Below are 23,252 nucleotides of genomic sequence, written 5' to 3'. Positions count from 1 at the left end.
CAGACGAAATGGCTCCTATGTTAGTTCACTGAAAAAATTGTGGGGTTCTGGCAGGAGTGATTTTTTAAGATAGGGTCACCAAATTTGCAGCATAACTGCTGGTGCCTCTTCTTACAACCTCTAAGTTTGGTGAAGATTGGGTTCATTTCCAAATGGAGAAAATGGACAAATTGGACATCCTCTCTGGCAGGCCCAAAATTGGACTTTTTGACCCAATTGTATTAGTTATGTAAATACTTACGATAGGATGGAAAGAGGTGGTTTGGGTTTACCCAATTTGAGGCAGCTGGAATGGTATGGCTAAAGGATTGGCTGACACTGGAAAACAGTGAATTACTGAACTTAGAAGGCCATGACCTGATTTTTGGGTGGCACACTTACTTATGGCACAACAAATATATAATCAATAAGCAATTTGATGATCATTTTGTTAGACGAGCTATTAGGAAGATCTGGGAAAATTATAAAATGACAATGTTGAGCCATACTCCAGGATGGATCTTGCCCCATGAGGAAGTAATGTTAAGACCAAATTCAGAAAATATAAAATATGTAAGATATTTGGACCATTTGAAAGGGGAGCATAATGGATGGAAATTTTAAAAAGATGTGAAATTGTGGTGAATGGGAGACAGTGTCACTGGTATTTATATTTCCAATTAAAAGAGAAATTTAATCAAGATCTAAAGAAAGGATTTAACTTAGGCAAAGATTTGCTCTGGGATAGTTTATGTAAAGAAGAGAAAGGTATGATAAAAAGGATTTATGATTTATTAACACAGAAAACAGAATCTGAAAGGATAAAGAAAAATATGAATGGGCTGAATCAATTGGAAAAAACATCTTATTAGAACAATGGGATCTGGTATGAAAAAAATAAAATTTACAAAAAAATATAAATCTTAGAGAGAATGTAATGAAAATGGCATCTGTTGGCATTTTCGTTGGCAATTTATTGGCATATGTGTCCATCTAAATTGGCAAAAATGTATTTGAACATATCTGATATATGTTGGAGATGTCTTAAGGAAAAAAGGAATTATGATCATATCTGGTGGGACTGATATAAGATTAAAAATTTATGGAATAAAATATACAAAAAATGCAAGAGATATTGAGATATCAATTTGAATTAAGAAAAGAAACTTTTCTATTAAATCTCTCAGACTCAGGGATAAGATCGGAACATAGGAAAATTTTCTTTTATATGATTTCCGCAGCAAGGATACTAATAGCAAAAAATGGAAAAGTGAAGAACTCCCAGAAGAAATAGACTGGATGAACAAGCTGATAGAATACCTTGGTCATGATAAGCTAATACAGTGGAACCTCAGTTTTCATTGCCTTCAGTTTTCATCGGTTTCGGTTTTCATCGGTTTCAGTTTTCATCGATTTTTTCAGTGAAAAATTTGTCTCGGTTTTCATTGATTTGCCTCGGTCATCGATTTGCAGTAAGGTGCAGGGGTTTGCCGGAGAAAAATGCGGGACCCAAAGCTGTTGCCGGAATATATCTGCAACTTGAACATGGAAACAAATAAATGCAGGCTGGGCACCACAGACAAATCTTAAAGAGGCATCAGAAACAGACATAAGAACCGCTGGAAGAACAACAAGAACCAGGCAGCTGGATCCAGTTCCGAGTCCATCCAGTCCAGCTCTCTTTCACTTTACTTCGCAGTAGCCCACCAGGTGCCAGGGAGCTCACGCCCGCAGGATGTCGAAACGTGAAACATTCTGCTCCACCTGGTCACCTGATTAAACCAGGAGCGTTTGCCGATGAATCAAAGAAGGATCCAAGATTGAGTAGCCATAAATCGACTTCTCCTCCATAAATCCGTTCAAACTACGCTTTAAAGGCTGTCCAGGGTAATTGGCCATTCCTCACCGGCAGTATATTCCAGAGCACCGTGCATTTGAGCGAGAAAGAAGTGTTTCCTTTTATTAGTCCTAATTCTTCCCCCCAACATTTTCGTGAATGCTTTACTGGTTCTGGTATTGTGAGAAAGAAAATTCTCTATGTCAGCATTTTCTACGTACTTCTCGAGACTTCGTCGCCTTCACCTCAAGCCTTCTCCTCTCCAAACTAAAGAGTCCCAAATGCTGCAGCCTCTCCTCATAAGGGAAGACGCTTCAGGGCCTAAATCATTCGCGTTTGCTTGGCTATACTACTTTACTTTTTCTGTCTCCTCCATATCCTTTTTTTGAGATGCGGTGAGCTGAGGCGGACTGAGGCACCAAAAGTGCGTTAGCACGTCTGCTTTATACTAGGGCATGACTTGATAGCGCGGTTTATTATCAATTCCGCTTTCCTAAATATCCCCAGCGCCAGAGTTTACCTTTTTCACAGCTACCGTACATTGAGTTGGCTTATTTCCATGGAACTATCAACTAAGGCGCCCAAATCCCTTTCCTGGTCTGTGACTGATAGCGCCTGACCCCTGTAGTGTCTTAATGTGAAGTTTGGATTTTTTGCTAATATGTGCATCACTTTACATTTTGCTACATTGAACTGCATTTTGCCGTTTCTTGGCCTCACCTGGTATCGGGGTCAAAGCGAACTCTTAGCAATCGTAGTTCTCACCACCCTACGCCAATTGGTATCATCCTGCAAACTTAATACCACACTACCCACCGCTACTTCAAGATTCGGCTTTTGTGAATGAGTTGCGAGCACTGTTCCGGCAGTTCGCGGGGTTTACCGCCGACATCTCTCCATTAGCGAACTATTTACACCCGCTCTTTGCTTTAGAACTTCTCTATGGTTTTGTCGCTTGGGAGGACTTTATGTTCGCCCGGTTGCTGGGGTTTTCTCAATAGTCTCTGGTGAACTTTATTCAGCGCACGGAAATCCAAATGGGCGTATCCACTGGTTCCCCCTTATCCAGCATGCCTGTTTACACCCTCAAAGAACTCTAGTATGGTTGTAAAGACCCGGAGTTTTCTGCAAAAGCCCATTGCTGATAACCAGCAGGTCTTGCTTTTCTACATGTTTAATAATTTTATCTTTAATGATAGATTCTACTAATTTACCAGGAACAGATGTCAAACTGACTGGCCTGTAATTTCCTGGGTCCCCCCTAGATCCTTTCTTTGGACAGCTTCTGGTGCGACATTGGTCCACTGGCTCTGAAGCTGGTCCTAGTGTTATTGTTTGTTACTGTTTTCAGCATTAAACACTATGTTTATTCACCAAAAAATGTGTTTTTTTGGAGTGCCTAGAATGGATTAATTGGATTTATGTTGATTCCCATGGAAAAGTTTGCCTCGGTTTTCATCGGTTTCGGTTTTCATTGATTCTTTTTGGATGGATTACCAACTAAAACCGAGTTTCCACTGTATCTATAATCAATCAAAAATCCATTGATAAATACACTCAAGATTACTGAAATATATGATAAAGGAGAAAAATTGTGATGTAATTCTGAGTCTTTGTAAAATTTAAATTGTATTTAAGTTATTAAGGAAAATATCTTTGGCTTTGATTTATTGTTATGGATAAATAAGAATCTTTGATATATAAAATTAGGAATTAAGTAGAGAAATATGTTTAAGAATGTACTAATGGGGGAGTACACTATGAAGTATCACTTTAAGAAAGTAGAAAGGAAAGGAAAATATTTAGTATTTGATGTTGTTGTATGTGTTGTTGTTTTTAATAATAATGAAATGAAATAAAGATTTATTGATGTGAAGACCCTAAAAAACTGAAAAAATGGTATGCAGCCCCACATATTGCTGCTGCTGTTTGAGATCAGTTAAAACAGCCTCCACAGAACAGTTCCTCCCCCTGACTAGCTCAAAGGGGTTCAGAAGGGCCCCCAACATTGCATATAAGGATTCCAGACCATCACCATGTATGTATGGTAAAATTGTGTATGTGTGGGGGGGTTCCTTTTCAAGCTTTCATTCATTTTTTAAATTCATTTTTGTCTTAATTATTTTCAATTTCATTTCCTGTTGTTTTCAATGGGAAACATCTTTGTGGCGGTATCTACTTTGTTTTCCATCCAACATAAATGCAACTTTCTGAGATTGTACCATTCATTTTGGAAATACTTTCTGCCATGAATGAAACAGTGGGAAAAGTCCAAGTTTTATAGGTAATTAAATCAAAATACATTCTCTTTTGTTTTTCCATCAAAGCAAGATGAAACTCCTTTCGATTGTACCACTCAGCAAAGAAATATTTCACATCACTTCAAGAAGATAGGAGAAATCATACCTATTTTATCGGCAATTATGTTCAGAGAAAGCCAAGGCAGATGTCTGACACTTCCAGAAAGACAAGCGAAGTTATGTAGGGTCAAGTGTGAGTCTTTTGGCAGGTACTGTGGCAGAACAATTTCTCATGTCTTGATCAAATGCTGTCTACTCATTGTTGAGATAGAGAATTAGATCCACTTGACACCTCTGCAGACAGAAGGTATTTTATCCACATTCACCATCTCCTTCCAGATGCAGCATCCCACAAAAGCTGTTCCTGGAGGATGAGAAACTCCTCCCTCAGAACAACCTAAGAAGGAAATCAGAGGTGGACCATGGGAGGGGGAAACTAGACCAAACCCAGTCAATTGGCATGCTGGGAAAAAAGCAAAACAATGAAACAATAGTGCTGGGTAGAAAACACTACAGTAAGAGTCTCACACACAAATGAATAGGCAAATGGAAAATTAATGTGTGTTTACTCAATATGAATAACACGTGAGAGATGGATATTAGTGACCTGAAAACATGTGCTCTCTTCATATCTGTCCTAGTCCTGTTGAAAAATGTGCTCTGGAAATTCCATGCTTGGAATTTAATTCCCAGGCATGCATGGCCGAATTCACAACATGTGGGGAGACAGATGTGAAGCCTTCACCCCTATACCACATTCCTGTCCTGAAACAGTCCTATTGGGAAACCTTACATGTAAACTATTAATACGTATGGCCCCAGCTAGTACTGGGGCTTCACATGTGCAAAATTTGTACAGACAAACTGAAAACCATGATCATTTTTATGTTGTGTTTGGCTCTCAGTTTGTCTGTTAATTTTATATTCTGATTACAATTCTGTGAAGATTAAACTAAAGAGAATGCCAGGAGCTCCATGAACATAACACCCAAATATTCTATTTTTTTTAATCAAGTGTACAGAAGGCTGATTCAGAGTCTATACTGAATGAATAAAATATGTAGGTAAGAAGGCAGGAGAAACATTTTCAAAGGAGACATACAAAAGTTCCATAGAAAAAACAGCAAAGGGGAGAGAAAATGATGTTTCAGGGTTAGGATAGACCCACCCCCATTCTAAAGTTTGGAGCAGTTTAAAATTATTCAAATGTAATAAAGATCCATTGGGTGCAAAAAAATTTTTAAAAAAACAAAATAAGATGCCAGAGTGAAAGCCCAGCTTGACACCTGCGAGATGCAAGAGAAGAACTGCATTTAGACAGCAAAGGGAAGAGAATGCTGCTCCAAACATCACAGAATTATTCTTATCTTGTAGAACTTTGCATTTCCCATTGCTAGGATAGGCTAGGGTTTGAGCTCCCTGGTTCTGGAGCTTAGTTCTGAATCAAGCATCACATTCTGCAGTTCTTTGTAAAGCATATTAGAGCTATTTCAAAAAAACCAAACCATGGATTGAGGGAGAGGCCCAAGATGTTGGTCATGAAAGGGAGAAGTATATATGGAACAAGGTAGGAAAAGTTCTGAAGTTACACAACACAAAGCACAATTTTGTATAACTGCCTTGTACCCTGACATCTGTTTCTTGCCTGTTCTGTGCTACTTGATAGCTTTTTGTATTCTATAAGGGCATGGGGAAAGTGAAACTTCTTTTAAGAATGCAGCAGTCTGATTATTGCTTGGGTTAGTCAATTTGAAATATAGTCCTGGGAGAGAGTTTTACGGATACTATGGACTACCAAAAAGAATAATAAGTGCATTCTAGATCAAATAAAGCCTGAATTCTCCATAAAAGCTAAAGTTACTAAACAGAGGCTGTTATACCTAGGTCACATCATGAGATAACAAGACATCATAGGAAAGACAATAATGCTTGGAAAAGTTGAAGGCGCTAGGGAAGGAGGAGGACCTCAAATGTGATGGACTGACTAAATGAAGGAAGACATAATCTTCAGTTTGCAAGACATGTTAATGGTATGACATTTTGGAGGTCATTAACTTAGAAGCGATTTGATCAGATATAACATACCTAGCTGATGGGAATTTATCTTGCCCATTTTGAAACAGCTACAGTCACTACCAGATCATTTCCCAGTTCAATTCAAAGTGCTGGTCATACTTTGAAGGCCTTCAAAGCTTGGGTCACACAGATCTGAAGCACCATCTGCTCCCATGCTCCTATGCACCAATTGTAGTATTTAGGAAGTCACTTGTCAGTTTTTATCCCACTTAGGGTGCCCAGTTGGCATCAACCAAAGCACAGATCTTTCCACCTGTAGCTTCTACTCTGTGGTAGAAGAGGCAAGAGCAGCGCTCTTGTTAGTGAGGGCTTATTTATGACATGCCTCTGAAGATGCCAGCCATAGATGTAGGCAAAATGTTAGGAGCCTAACCTACCAGACTACCTGGAAAACCCACAACAGACAGTTGATTCCAGCTGTGAAAGCATTTGATAATACACTGGGAAGACATTTCAGAAAATACTTTTTTTATGCTGATTCCTTATCAGAGATTTTTTTTAAAAAAATTGATTCTATCCACTTTTAGTCTTAACTCAGGTTCTTTCTGCACGGGCCGTTTACAGTGGCCCAGGGACGGCAAAAATGCTGTCCTTGGGTAGCCGTTCACACATGGGGTCCTGTGCGGTCCCAAGTGGTGTGAAGGCACCGCTTTCCACCTCCCTTCCCAAGGGAGGTTTTTGGAAAGCGCCGCCTTCCTATCGGCATGGTGCAAAGGCGCTGAAAGCCACTGGGCTTCCTGTCCCTGCTCACTCTCTGGCCCCTGCAGAAGGATCAGTCTGGAGGGGCTGCTGAGACTTGCCCACTTTCTGCCTCTCTCACTCGACCCCCTGGAGGATGAGGTGAGGGGGAGGGGGATGTAGAAGAGGGTGAGCTCACTGTGCGGAGCTGCCTCTTCTTACCATTGCCTGGCTACTTCTTTAGGAGGGCCGTTCATGCACACGAAACTCCGTGCAGTTGGCCCCCTCCCCTCCACCGGCATATTTTCTTCCGGTGGACAGCGGAAAGGGCCTTAGTTTGTACATTGTAAAGCAAACAACCAGGTGCTAGAATACTTGCTACTAACTAATATTAATGAATACTGCTTGTTTTCTTGTTTGTCTCTAATAACAATTAGAGTGAATAGGATTTTTGTTGTTTTTTTATTCCAGCAGCCAACTGAATGCACATGCCTAAACAATGAGAATGAAAACAATTCGTGGAGCATATAATCCTGCACATTATGGTTGTTACTTTGAGAAGTCAATATAAACAGGTGGTTACAATTATAAGATGAGAACATTTGGCATTGCTACAAAAGAGATACAAAAATTAGGTCCCTGGAAAGATTTCTTGAGAGCCACTAACCCATGACCACATTTTCTGGCATGTGGCTATTAAAACTTCGTGAAAACATTGGCAGCAGTTAAACGTATCTACTGGAGGAACTTTCATAACTTTCCTAAATATCAACCCAAACATTTGACCACTGTATTTAAAAGTACAAATTATTTCAACCACAAACAAATTTTCTGGACTCAGACCAATGTGGTCAGCAATATAATTTTGCTCCCAGTTGGAAACTGTGACCACGTGAGGCGCCTTTAAGAAGGACATACGCAGCAGTTAAAATACTTTTCAAACATTTTTGAATAATTCAGTTCCATGATACTTATGTGACTGTAAACCACAGAACTACATGGGATCGGAACAGTAATGAAATTACAGCCACAGAAGATCCAAGGATATCATTTTTATATTTCTTCAAGTGCTATTATGGTTCCTTTCCTACTGATTAATTAGACAAATCTTGGAGTGCAGTTATCATAGAAAACTGTTCAGGGATATATGAGTAGGATAAAAAGGGCTTGCATATGTTACAGAATTACAGTGTACTTCTAAAACTATTGTGTCTAGGCAAATCATAGTCTCCACATGAAGGTTCCACCAAAATCTTATGCTGCACTTGGGGTAGGGTGTAGGGTTGCCAACAAAGCTTGGAGGCAAAAATACCCTCTCCCTGTAGAGACTTGGGGTATGATTTATAAGGTTTCCAGTTCTGGGCTGGGACATAGATGTAGTTTTTGAGGATGGTGTCTGACAAGCAGGGGCATACTGTCCATGGGGACATATGGGGTCATATGTCCCCGGGCAGCTGCCATTTGGTCACATTGGATGGTGGAAAATCACCTCCCAAGGCCCACAAGCCTGGGCTGTGCCTGCTAGCTGACTTGGCTTTCAGAGCACCCATCTGCGCCATCGCATTGTGAGCCCTCTGCACTGCCCTTCAGGCTCCTGGGTAAAATGGCAGCTTTGGACTGTGTCCAGGGGTGGGTGATGTGGCCCCACCCAGACTCCATCCCCAGGGAACAGGCCTGTTCACCAGGCCCCTCCTGGGGAAAGCAGAGCAGCACATGTTAGCTTTGGCCAGCCTGACAGGCCCCAAGCCCCGTGATGAGACCAAGGCAAAGCCAGCGGTCAGACCAAGCCAGGTAGCTCGGAGGCCACCAGCCGCTGGCCCAGCCAGTGTAGCCCAGGGAGAGCCCTGGATCACACAGAGGGGGCCAGGCCAGGGTATTGCTCAAGGGGGGGACTGGGGCTTGGGCAAGATAAGGGGGAGGGCATAAAAGGCAGGAAGGAGGAAATGGCTGGGGGGTGAAGACAAAGGAGAGAATGGAGGAGGGGAGCCTGGGGCAAATTCTAGGGGAAATGGTGCCGGGGGGGCTCAGGTTTTGCCCTGGGTTCTATTTTCCCTAGACACGCCTCTGCTGAGGAGGGCAGGGTTTGTGGAGGGGAGGGAATTCAATGGGGTATAATGCCATAGAGTCCACCTTCCAACTTGGCGATTTTTCCTGGTGAACAGATCGCTATCACCTGGAGATCAATTGTTATATTGGGAGATCTCTAGCAGCTACCTGAAAGCTGGCAACCCTAATGATTTACTAGGTCATGTTATTTACCTTTATGCCATGAAAAGCTTCCCATTCCTACACATGAATCCTCTATTAAAAGTACAGGACATTTTTTATCCAGGCAGATTACAATTTGAGGGAAAGGGTAACTATCAGCCAGTGTAATCAGGTCTGGACATGATGAAGTAGAACAGGAATTCATATTAGGATTTAATTGACACAGTGAAGCCCTTGACAAATGTGTGCCTACTAAAGCTCCAAAATGATGCAAGGTAGCTGCCTCCTTAGGCTGCAAAAAAGAAAGGTTATTGAAGCCCTGACTGGTAGACATGATTGTAAACTGCGTTCAGCTTGTGCAGGCCTGACAAACTGTACCATACTGTAGTGGGCAGAATAAAAGCCATGGTCCAATCTAAACATGGAGTATAACTTGGTTCTTTCTTTCTGCATATCACTGGGCCCATCTTGAGTTTTTAAGATGGCCTTCAGTTGGAAATCAACTGAAGTATTGTGTATGAATTAAGTAAATGAATCCATGCTCTAGTCTAGATATATAGATCACCTCTCTTTTGGTGATAAAGGTGATAAAAATAAAGTAAACCTTTAGACAGAGGCAGGGAAAATGATGTTTTGATAATGAGAAAGAAAGGGTTACAGACCAACCGTTATGAGAAAATATTTCACACCAATTGCTTCACTGTTTTAAAAACCACCTTTCCTTTTTCTGCAGGTGAAATGTGTCCTATGCTAATAAATGGTTTCCTGAAATTGTAATGTCTAATTCATAAGGGAGAAAAAGTTGTCACCTACAAGGGTTATTTTAAAAGGGGGGAGGAAGGAGACAGCTATACAAATAGTTTGTGTAATTACTTTGCAAACATGAATTATACAAATGAGCATTTCCATATCCTCAAAGTTTTCACCAGTGGTAATGAAAAAGGAGAATTAAATTGTTCTTTTATTTTGCTGTTCTTATCTCCTGAGGCTAATTTAGACTTTGGAAAAAAAGGTAACAGTAACATTCATTCATTTCTCTCTGCCATGTTGTATGTTATTTTAAAAGTAACATCTGTGGTGTCCTTGCTTTTAAATGTAGATTTATCCTCTCTGGATGAAGGTTGGTAAAGCAGTCGTGTTTGAAAGTATGAAAAATCACCACTTTTTCGATGCGAGCTCTTCCTTTGCGCTATCTCCTCAGACAGAATTAAAGCATTAGCAATAGCTGTGGAGCATGATGGCCCTAGGCAGAAGATGGAAGTGTGCCACTGAGACCTTTTGGTGCAGAAAACCAATTTTAATTTAGCCTATGTTTTCTATTGCAAAAAAAAAAAGCAAGGTAGTAAGAAGTGTTGCTGGGATGAGATGGAAAAATAGGCAGGGTCAGGAACCAAGCAGCAAATTGCAGGGTTGATTTGCTCTGGGAGCATGCAAGCAAAGAAGTCAGAGCAGATAAAGGGTTTGAGGAAAGGGCCAAAAGAAAAGATAGAATTTGGGCAAGTATGGTTATAAGCAAATGCCTCCTATACTCCTTTATAACAGTGAAAAATGTTCTACCCCTGGAGTAGGAGTTCAAGGTCTCATCTTGCAAGGAAGCTGCAATGACCCTAGACTTTCAGATGCACTGAAGAAATTTTTCCCTCTAAAAGATAATCAATCTGTCCTCTCTGGGACTGAGTACGTTCTTACTTTATGATTGTAGCATGTGAGTGACGTTATATAGGTATACAAATCTTGTCCCGCCCTCAATTTTATATATATAAACATACACACATATAATACACACACAGAGAGACACACACACACATATATATAAACAAACATAAATTGGGCTTTCCTCCCACAGTCCTAAGGACCCAGAAAGCTGTAGAATGTTACTGTATTTCCACACTCGGTTCCTTGTCAGAAATTATTTGGCACCAGAGGCTTCTGAACAATTTTAAAAGGAATTAGAAAAAAATTATTAAAACTAACTAAATTGTTTGGCATTGTCACAATTATTATCTACTTCCAGTTGAAGGACACAGCCCAAGGAGGAAAAGAAGAATAGTGGAGGTGAACAACCAGCTTTGCAGGTGTTGCAGTCAGGAATGTTTTGGCTTCATGGACCATAGTTTGAGGTTTCATGAAGATTGACTACTGGCAAGGGATGGGTTGCACCTGTAGGTAGGAACAGTTTTGCTAGGAGACTCATAAACCTAATCAGGAGGGCTTTAAACGGAATTATTGTCAATGTGTGCTTAATGTCTGGAGCCTCTCTGGGTTGCTGAATCTCCCCTTTTATATTTCCTTTCTCACTGTGCTTGCAATGTAGATAACAGTGGCATCTCTGGGCCCAGAGGCATAGCTCCAAGGGGGCAGGGGGGGGTGAGGGCGTGGTGGGGGCGTTTCATGGTGGGATGGGGCCAGATGGGGGCATGGAAGGGGCAGAGGATGCACCAGTGCACTGGGCGCTTTCCCCCCTCGTTCCGTCTCTGTCTGGGCCTCTCTGTGAAGTGAGGGATAGCCAGATGGCTCTTTCTCATTCCCATACCTGGGGAAGGGACTTTCATTTCCAGCTCTTTTCCTGCTTTTACTTTTCATAGATGGGGGCAGGGGAGGGAGTGATCAACAGAGGTAATAAAGCTATGGGCATTAGTGCGGTGGGTTAGAACTGGCTTTGCCAAAGCCAGGAGTTCAATGTTCATTCTAATAAAGATGTCTGATTGAGAAAATCCAGAGCCTGTCATTGAATGAATCATAGACCTGACAATTATATGTGGGAGGGAGACAGTATTCAAGAGGACAGGAGTTCATTAATGGCTATAGATAATAGCCCAAAGGTTATAGAGAAAACTATGGGAATAGTTCAAGAGCCCAATATTTTGTACTAATGGTACTGAATAATTTTGAAATACTGTCGAAGTGGTTGTGTGGAGAAGATGAATAGCTACGGAATTAGTAGCATCTCTGGTAACAAGCTTGAGTCCTCTATAGGAAGCTCAGCTGTGAAGGTGCTTTTGTTTCCTTAGCCTGGTTCTTGAAAACCATTGTCTCTCTATTACTGTGTTAAGAACTCCTTTCATACTTCTGTAGTTGAGCCAGGCTTATATGGAATCAGAGAACTGTAGGGATGAGCCCCGCGAACCCAGCAGAACCTCAGAGAGAGCGCAGGAATGCCTGTGCCATCTGTGTCCTTCTGGGCGCACATGCTCACCCATCCCCCAGACCCCCCGTGAGTCACAGGTCATGAACTACCTGACTCACGGTCACCAGGTGTCCCAGACAAAGGGACAAAGGGGCGCTTGCCCCCAGGTATGGATTAGACCCAGACGCGAACGTTTCCTCCCACACGTAGGCAACCCCATGATGTCATGTATCATATGATATTCTCCCGCTCTCCCGCCTCCCGGTCCGCCCCTATTGTAAACCCTAATAAAAGGTGCCAGGGACTAGCGCACGGCAGAGTTGCCGGATCCACGGATCACACGCTTCCTGCTGCTGGCTCTCTCCACCGGATGATATCACGGCATCTCGCCTCTTCCTTGCGACCATCACGGGCAGACTTCAAGAACCATCCCCAAGTCAATGAGACAATGTGCACAAAAACACCAGTTCTATTTGTTGGGAAGACTGGCTAGCTATTCTGGTGGAAATTTATCCTGTTTGGGTTCGCATTCATTTGAGCTCTTCCCTTGCTGCTGCTCTCCTGCTAACTGTGTAATGGCAACCAGAGTGAAATGCCAGAATTACTGTCAGATTAACAGCTCAGTCCAGAGGCTGCTGTAGCTGGGATGGCTTTACTGCTGCACCACCTCTAGAGGGCTTCCAGGTGGCACAGGGAGGCAGAAAAAAACAAGAATCCCTGGCACCATGGAAAACCCTTCATAGGACTACATGGTGTTATGCCAGCCCTTTGGGTGGTGTCAATCTGAAGGCCTTAGGTCAGTGTTTCCTGCTTGAAAGCCTGGGTGGAAGCTGATTAATATTGGCTCTACCTCTGGAATGCCACTAGCCTGTTCCAGCTGCACCAGTGGCCAGGTTTAAGCCAGTGCAATTCTTCAAGGGGCAGGACTTTCTGGGTTGGGCAACGCTAAGCTGTGTAGCACCCATTCGCCACCCAGTTTCCCCTGTCCACAGTGTACTACTTACACCAGCAGGATGGGCAAATATACTGGTGCTAGGCCCATTCTCTCCAACCCTCCAACTCTGGCACTCCCCGCCCCCAACAGTAGTGTTGGGCCTGTAGAGAACCTATCAAAGCCATTCACCCCCTCAAACAAGAAGAAGAAAAGTTTGGATTTATATCCCCCCTTTCTCTCCTGCAGGAGACTCAAAGGGGCTTACAATCTCCTTGCCCTTCCCCCCTCACAACAAACACCCTGTGAGGTAGGTGGGGCTGAGAGAGCTCTGAGAAGCTGTGACTAGCCCAAGGTCACCCAGCTGGCATGTGTGGGAGTGTACAGGCTAATCTGAATTACAGGCGGCAGAGCTGGGAATCAAACCCAGTTCCTACAGATTAGACATACGAGCTCTTAACCTCCTATGCCACTGCTGCTCCATGGGCCCTTCCCTGCTTCCCCTAACCTCCCAAAACCAAGCCCAGGTCTATGGAGGTGCTCCGCGGGCCTTCCCTTCCTCCTGCCCAACTCTGGAACCAATCTTCCCTGCCTCCCCCAGACAAGCATCCTGGCAGCCCCTTCCTCCACCCAAAACATCACAATTATACCCTCCCCCACCATAACATACAACCTCCCACCCTCTCCCCATGCAAGCCTCACTTTGCCACCCTCCCCCACCCCAATACTAATTTGCCAACCTTCCCCACCCTCATACTCACCTACCAACCCCTAGCCACTTTACACCCTCCCCTTCCCCAAGCCTAACCATTCTTCCTTCTCCCACCCCTAACCACACCTTCCAATCCTCCACACCTCAAGATTCATTTTGCTACTCTCCCCTACCCAATACTAACCTGCCAATCCTCCCCAACCTCATACTCATCTACCAACCCTCTCCCACCCCTAGCTACCCCTTCCAACCCTCCCACCACCCAAGCCTCACCTTGCCACCCTGCCCCACCACAATACTAACTAGCCTACCCTCCCCACCCTCATACTCTCCTGCCAACCCCCCCACTCCAAGCCTTACTTTTCAACCTTCCCCATGCTTCACCTTACCACCCTTCCTCACCAGAACCCTTTCTTACCTCCCTCACCTGAAGCCTCCCATTCCACTCTCTCTCAATCTGACACCCAAACCCTGGCCTTTCAACATTCCCACCACCACAAGCCACTCTGTTCCATTCTCCCCCACCTTGCGGCCCTTCCCCCACCCCAAGCCACTCTTCTCCAACCTCCACCTATCCTCCACTTCCTACCTACCCCAAGTCACACTCTCCAACTCTCCAACCTTTCCCACCCCTGAGTCATGGACACACACCCAGGTAATTGTTGTGCTGTGAGCAAGGGTGGGATTGGGGCTGCTACAGCCCCACTAAGGCCCATTGTCAGGAAGATGCTCCCTCTTCCACTCTTTGCTAAGGCCATTGCATCTGCCCAGCAATGGGCTTTGCTGCTAGGGAAAAATAATTCTGTTTGGATTCAGAACATTTAAAATGTCCATTGGTTGGGTGTGATTCTGATTAGTAAATTCATGACTACTCGTTGCCCATAGACAATGATTTGTGAAATCTCAGAGAAAACTGGACAGCATTTTCATTAAACAGGCTGCATCTTCAGTGCTGGCCATTCGCTGGCCATCTCTCAATGACTATTAAAAGAAGACTAAATTGTGCACTATAAGAAACATATTCAAATCTGATCACTTTGTGTAATTTATACAGGCCACAGAAGCCACTTTTTGCTAGCTCAAAGTTTGGGTTACCATAGTGATTTTTAAAAAATAAGCTACACACGTGTCCTCTATTTAAACTGAGGCCCTTTCTGCACCGCAACGGTGTGGGGGTGCGTCGGCGTAAAAGATGCCGACGCACCCCCCCCGCCCCGGGACCGTTCGCATGGACAGTCCTGGGAGGGTGGCAGGCGGCGGCGGAGCTTTCACACAGGCTGCGCCGTCCCTGAAAGCTTACCTCGTCCCCAGCTCGTTGCAGAGGCCAGGGGACACGCCCCCACAGGCTGGAGCGACGGCTCTAGAGTCGCAGGCCAGGGGTGTGTGTCCCCTGGCCTCTGCGACGAGTTGGAAGCCAGGATACGAGGTAAGGGATGGTGCAGGGGACATGGCGCCTTCCAGCCGCTGCCGTTCACAAGGCAGCAGTTGGAAGCCGCTGTTTCTGGAAAACCTCGCTCAGGGAGTGAGGTTGGGAAACAGCGGCTTCGCGCCGCTGGGGGGGAGCAAGGGCGGCACTGCTGAGATGCAGCAGTGCCCCCCATGCAAACAGTTCCCTAGGGACGGCGTTTTTGCTGTCCCTAGGGCGCTGTTTTTGGCCCGTGCGGAAAGGGCCTGATATTTTCAATGAACATAAAAGAGCAAAGCTAAGCTTTTGTTTTATAAAAGACTGATTATGCACTCCAGGAAAGAATTGAGCACACGCAGACTATACCTGTCGTTTGATTTAAAATGAACTCAGATTGAATTCAATTGAAAAATATATTAGCTTTCATTTAGCTGACATGAATCATGTGTTAGCTCTGTAAACTGGTTATCCTTTTAAAGTTGGCCTCAAAAATCCAATGAAATGTCCAAAAATATGCTTTTAGGATAATGGGATTCCATTTGGAATGATAAATATCTGACATCACCTTTAAAATATGTATCACCTTTCCTGAGAACTTGCTTGGCTGCTATAACTCTGGAAGAATTTTAAACAGTGGTGACAAAACTATGAAAGCTGAATATAGATCTAGATACACCCTTAATGACAGTTTTCTGTTCTCCTGAAAATGGCAGCTACTAGTTTGGAATGTAATAACAATATGACATGTAGCTTTTTTAACATACTCTTATACAGCAACAGGTACTAATTATTGATTGTAGCATTAGACAATGGTTTGCCATTAAGGACAGTTCTGCCTATACATCAATTTTCTATGATACCTGAGAATTCCCACAGAGAATATGCCTCAGAAGCAGTGACATGTTTTGGCAGGTCTAGCTTTCCCCACAGATTTCTTGGTAGGAACTGTAGAAAAGATTCATATTGCTAAAACTGCAATCCTATGCACATTTACTTGGGAGTAAGCCACAATAAAAATGGTGTGCTTGATTCCTGCTTTTGAGGAGCAGCATTTTCAAGAGGTCAGCATATTGCAACAGGAAGGGAGAATCAGAAAAAAATTCCATATCTCTGATGGAAGTACCTTCCATTAATGGAAGCCAGTCTGTATCCAAACCAGTGAGACTGATTGCTAATAATGTGTAGGACTGGGATGTCAGAGTTATAATGGAACAGAAATATAGCAGTGGTCTAAGAATGTACTGAAGATAGAATTCCATACTGCAAAATGGAGACAAAACAAATAGCTCTGTCAGTTTTATTTATATGGTTAAAATATAAAACCATGGAATGAGCAAGCATATTAAGAATCATAGAAGTATATCTTACTGAAAATCTTACTGAATTTTGTATAGAATATAATGCAATTTTAAAATTGATTTCTTTTTCTTCTGCTGAGTGGCAAATACACTTCTTATCGATAGAGCTCATTAATTCGCTCTCTTAATTAAGTAGATTAAATGAGGTTTAAATTTAGATTTATTAGGGCACTTGTTCAATGTTAATGAAAGACCAATTGATTATTAAAACATTTTGGCTAATTTTTTAATCACTACAGTGTGCAAAGCAGGGTGCAGGAAGTGGATAGGGTGGGGGGAGTTCAGCGAGTCTATGTAACCAATAGCAGAAGCTGATTGAATAAATGGAGTTTTACTACTTGTCTAGTGTTTGTGTAACATATAATTGCTCAACAGTTCAATGAGTAAATCAAAGTATTTACTGAGTTTATTTAGGTTACTTAAAGTGTTAAGGTAAATTATTGATTGTGCTGTATATCGCAAAGCTGTAAAACATACTAGTAAATGTCTAACTTCAGTTATTAACTGCTATAATAAGCTCTAATTCACAAAGGTGCTAAAGTTTATTGGCACCTGAGTACAAAGATCTGATGTTACAAATCTATGACCAGACATAAACTAATGACATTAAAAGCAGCCATTCAAACTAATGTATAATCCACTGCCAGAGCAGTGATTGAAGAAAATCTCAATATATATTACCTGTTCTGTGCAGCTTTAAGCAAAAAGAATTCAGTTCCAATGTATGGGGCTTGTACATGACATCAGCCATTTCTAGGTGATGGATTTAGACTGAGTTGGTGGTCGCAGTATCACTCTGTAAATGGTATGCTGTTGGTTATCAGTTGGGCAAATGCACACATTAATGCACACATTAATGCACACATTAACAGCAAGTGTGTGTTTCCATTCTGAACAGAACCCAATTTTCCACTGCTGCTATCTGAGATAACAAAGGCTCTTGGGGTGCTGCATTCCATATATTTTGTATGGTATGGTATGGTATGGAATGGTATGGTATGGTAATTTAATTTCTATACCGCCCTCCCCCAGAGGGCTCAGGGCGGTGTACAACACACATGATATAAGCAACAATAATCAGTATTACAAAATATCAAAACATCAGCAATCAAATATTATAAACATAACAACAATAGTCAGATGTCATGCTACAACAACAATAAACAATATTTCAAATATCAATAATCAACATAATCATCATAATAACATTGCATAGCAACAACATTTCATAACAACATTTCATAACGTTATATCATAATAGTATTATAACAACATAATAACAATCATAAGAACATAAGAACATGCCTGCTGGATCAGACCAGAGTCCATCTAGTCCAGCACTCTGCTACTTGTAGTGGCCCACCAGGTGACTTTGGGAGCTCATATGCAGGATGTGAAAGCAGTGGCCTTTTGCTGCTGCTGCTGCTCCCGAGCACCTGGTCTGCTAAGGCATTTGCAATCTCAGATCAAGGAGGATCAAGATTGGTAGCCATACAATCTACTAAAAATTTCAAGCTAAGCTCCCATCTAAACAACTCTAATAACTAATTAAGAGTAATGCCCACCAGTTCTGTGAATTAGTCAGTTTCAGCTTTCGTTGGGGAGCTGCTGCTGCTGCTGCTGCCGCCACCACGTTTCTGCCTGGCGCACCCAGCCCCGGCTGCCGAAAGGGAGACTCCTAAAAGTTGTATGCCCCTCCCACTGCAATATCCTCAAAAGCTCCCATTGACCTTATCACTGTCTTCCTACTTCAGCTCACACATTCAGAGTTGCAGTAGTTCTTAGCAGGGAGAGAATGCAAGGATTCAAAGTATGGAATGATTTACCATGGTTCCAAAGCACTAACAATGCATTCCTTAACCAAGGTCCCATCCTTCTAGATCCATTGATTTAAATGCATTTAGGATGATATAAAACTCTATGGTGTCTCCATAAATCAGCTATGACTCAATAGCAAAAAGAAGTTTCAGATTGTAACTTTTTAGCAATTTAGTATTTTAGCAGTTGTATTCCCTTCTATCACCAGAAGAAGGGAAGGAGGCAGGGAGGGAGAGGCAAAGAGACAGATGAACTGGTTTAACAAAAAACTATTTGGTATCATCTTTCACACTTTAACTTTTACAGAGCTAATACTTTTTATAGGAAAACCAGGTCTTTGTGCCATCCATAGGAAATAATGGCTCCATTATTTCTTATGAGTGGCCAAACTCACCAGATCAGCTGTAAATCAGCATCTCTAGCCCTTTAAATTTTAAAAAGATATTATTTCTTATGAGTGTAGACCTCATTTCCATCTTCGGAGGCTAGGTCTTTCCATATATATATATATATATATATATATATTTGATGTAAGTATGCACATGCTTTCTGGTGTAATTTCTGAGCTTTTTATACATTGGAACAAGAGAAAAGTACAAAAAAATATCCCCAAAACCCCAAAACCCTTCTTGGGTTGGTGGCTGGAGACCCTTTGGTGCTAGCTTCTGTGTATCCTGAAGGCATGCGGATGTCCGCAGCTGTCTTCTGCTGTCAGTGTTTTGGAGCATCTAACTCAGGGTGGTCCACTCTGGCAGCAGCTCTCAAATGTCTCAGACAGCACAGTTTCATCTATGTAGCACATTGTTAACAGCAGAACTGCATAATGTGTGTCCCACCAATCTCCAATCAGCTGAACAGCGTTTGTTGCAGGCTGACAGGTGTGTGGTAACATCCCACCCTTGTTTTTGCAAGCTCAGGCAGATAAACCAAGTAGTTCCTTTTTAGAAAGAAACATTGTGTGATATCTTTTTCATCAAAGTGACCAAATGGAAATGAAATGTTTAACTTCCCTTAGTTGGTAGCCATTGCTTAAACTATCAGGCAAATTCTGGACAGTCCACCTAGCCATTCTTGCAATCCATGTGTTCTACACTGGAGCGCTGCCTGTTTGCTATGGGAAAAAGCATCCTATTTTTCAAACTCAACGGAGTTAAGAAACAAAATATTTATCCTCCACTAACTTGTGTGCTTCCTGTGCAGTTGGATACAATGCAGATGCTAAGTTGCTGGTCTGCAAGATTTTTCCACAAATCTATAATGAAATAATTAAATTAGAGAGCTGTGTGTAGATCAGAGTTTCCTGGCTGCCAGCTCCTAAGAACTCTGGGAATTCAAGACCACAAAAGGATCATTAGGAGTCCATTTGGCAAAAAATGTCAGAAACTCACTGCTCTTGGGAACATCCTTTTCCAATAACATTTATAGCTCTAGATGGAAGTGAAAAGCACCATATGTTAAGAGTTTCCTGCAAAGCTTCCCAGTAAGAGAGGAAATAAATTCAACTTGTCACATCTGCTTGTGGGCCAGTCAAGAAGGATTTTATCACAGCCTTAAGTGGTTTACAAAACTGTCCAGTTATCAACTAAAAGGTGACTGTTGCTTTTGGAGGTTTCTTTCTTACCCCTGCCCAATCTTAATGCTCACATACTCTCAGTTATTAAGTGATTTAACTTCAAGAGGATTCTACACTTGGACTTGTTTGTGTTTTTATCTCTGAGTGGCACTGATTGGGACTTTTCAGCTTCTCATCAAATTTCAGCTGCAAAGCAAATTTCATCTAACATAGTTTAATTGATCTGAGGATGAAGAAACCCTGTTTTACCACCAGCTTCTACACGAAACTTGACTTCCTATAAAAAGTGGAGCAGCCAGCCTATTAAATAAGGCTTACTTAAGTAAGCATATGCTTTTGAACTGATTAAGCAATTAATTAATAGATTATATCTAGATAAGAGTGCACATTACCAAAATCTCAATAGAGATGTGTTTTTTGAGATCTTATAGAGGAATGAGGGTGTGCAATTCATTTTGAATAAAGCTGTTCAACATATGAAACTGTCCTATGTTGAGTCTGACCATTGGTCCATATGTAAGTAATTGGACTCCTAGTTTGTCAACGTCCTACAGTTATCAATTTCCCAACTGATACCCTTACCCAAAGTCAGGGATCTATTTCACTGAGGCCCAGTGTTGCATCCAAAACCAGAGTACTGAGCTTGACCACATGGAGATTGAACAGCAGGACCTAATGGCTAGGGGATATAGTTTGGAAGTCACCAGTACCATGCTGGCCTCCAGGGAGTCATCGACCAGGAGAATATACAATGCCTGGAAGGCATTCATCTCCTGGTGCTGGAGGAAGAGAGCAGACCCTCTGGCCCCAGAAGTCAAGGAGGTCCAAGCATTCCTATAGGACAGCCTGCAGTCTGGTCTCTGCATCGCCACGCTACGCAGACAGGTGGTGGCTCTGTCATCAGTGATACATATCTTAGAGGGAGTGACTCGGTCCCAGCACCCACACCTCAGCTGCTTCCTTAGGGGGCCCTCCCTGAAGTCGCCAGTCAGACACTACTTTCCTACCTGGAAGCTGCACTTGGTCCTTCATGAATAAGAACCAATGGTCGTTTTGCTAGCAGATAATTACTTACCCTATCTGCACCCATTCCACCAATCAATTAGAATTTAAACTAATAGCCCAGGCTTTCTCTTGAGACTTGATGAACCATCAAGCCTTTTGTACTCTTTTGTCAGAACCCTGGAAAAGCAATGAATTCTTTATTTTCCTGCTTTCCTGCCAGCTTACCTCATACTGCTGCAGGACCCATTTGGGGATAATATTGGTCCTCTGGCGATTTATACTGTTTGTGTGCCTTGAATTCATTCACCCATCCCCACTTGAATGTGGATCCCTTTCTTCTTTGCTTCCAGAAACATTGACCATTTTTCTCCTCAGCACTGCTTTTCTGGATGTCCCTTCAAGACTGATAATTAGCATCCTTCCCTGAAACCCTATCCAACCTCCTCCCTTTTTCTCTTAGTCAGGTCTTGCATGCTTTGTGTGTGTGTGTTCATTATTTGAAAAATATTTCTTGTTTTAATTATTTTTATTCTTTAATAAAATTGGTTTCAATTAGAACAACTGCGTGGTAATTTCAGAGTTTTTACCAGGAACAGTCCTGGTATAACAAGTTAATCAATTATCCTCTTTCACTCTCTGTTTCAAGTTAATTTGCCTAACTTCAGTGGAGACCGCCTTCTCAGGGTAACACACTTAAGTCAGTATTCTCCTATCTGACTGCAATGGCTTTGCAGCATCTCAGGTGGTGATCTAAAACATCCCCTGCTCCTTTTAACTGAAGATGCCATGGATGGAACCTGGGATCTTCTCCATGCCAATCAAATGCTCTACCACTGAGCCATGGGTTGTTTACCACTCTTTCAAAAAAGTATCTTGCAGCATTTCTAATAATATAATGGCTAATGTATAAGAATGAACCACGCAGAATTATCTGGATGGATGTGTATATGTGTGTGCTGACATGTATTGACATAATGAGGGAAAAAAGCGAGAGAGGAAAACTTCGGATGAAGAAAGACCCCATATAGCATAGCTGCTGGTGAAAGAGGACAATTTTTACATATGGCCACTGAGAAGGTCCATATCTTCAAAATAAAGAGACAAATGAGAGCACTGTGCAACCCAAGTTAGAAGAGCTCACCATTCTTCCTGAGACAAGTTCAGTGTGTGCTGCAGACTTGAAGACATTATCAGAACAAGAAGGAACTCATATTATAAGGCACACTGTTACTATATTAACATTTTGACTTCTGGAAAAATCCACTGGAGGAGAGAAGGTATCAAGTACATCTTTGTATTATTTTTAATTTCCTCTGCTCCTCATTCATTTTCCCATTCTTCTCTGCTTTACTGGATCATTAACCCTTTTAACCTCCCAATCTGTGACATCATAGATTTCTACACATAAATACTGGCCAACATTTCCTCCTACTTTGGTATTGATTATATTATTCTGGTGCAGCTGTATAGGAACCCAATCAGTAAAAGTTAACCCCATGTTTTCTGTTCTATTCTATGCTCCTGTAACATGCCAGAATAAAAAAATAACTTCAAAATAATTGTGTACTTTTTACTTTCAGCCTACTAATTAAAATCAACTGATTAAAAAGCTGTTACATAAAAAGTATATTATGAATGTATGTAGATAGGTGTCTAATCCAGATTCATAAGGAAAGAATAAAGTTTCCTTTTTATAGTTTGCTCAAAAACTGTCTAGTGCCATAGCTAACATGCAGCAGGGTGGGGACAGGCGACCCAGGCGGACACCATTGGGGTCGCGTGGAGGTGGAAAATTGCCCCCACACCCCTCCTCCTTCTCCATCACTCCAGCCCACCAGGCCCTGCAGATGCCACTGCTGGGCCAGAATCACCTGGCCAGGCATAGCAGAGGCTGCTGCCGGGTGCCCTGGCCTGACCTCGCTTTCCAGGGCCAGCAGAGGTCACTGCTGGCACCCATGCCTGGCCCCGCCGGGCCAGCAGAGGCTGCTGTGTGTGCCCCTGCCCGGCCCCACCCCACCAGACCTTGCCACTGGCTGAGGTAAGTGGGGTGGAGGGCAGTGGCGGGGGTGGTGTGGAGGCCCATGGGGGTGGAAAACTCGGAGTCTGCCCTGGGCTCCATTTTCCCTAGCTACACCCCTGAAACTGTCAGATTGGACAGACTAACGATCAATTGACTCACTCTATTTCCAAAAGCAGTGTGAACTTAGCACATTGTTCAATTATCTCAAGAATTACTTCAGGCTAA

The sequence above is a fragment of the Sphaerodactylus townsendi genome, linkage group LG05, assembly GCF_021028975.2.
Source record: "Sphaerodactylus townsendi isolate TG3544 linkage group LG05, MPM_Stown_v2.3, whole genome shotgun sequence".
In the NCBI taxonomy this organism is placed as follows: Eukaryota; Metazoa; Chordata; class Lepidosauria; order Squamata; family Sphaerodactylidae; genus Sphaerodactylus; species Sphaerodactylus townsendi.
Note: the sequence above shows the minus strand (reverse complement) of the source record.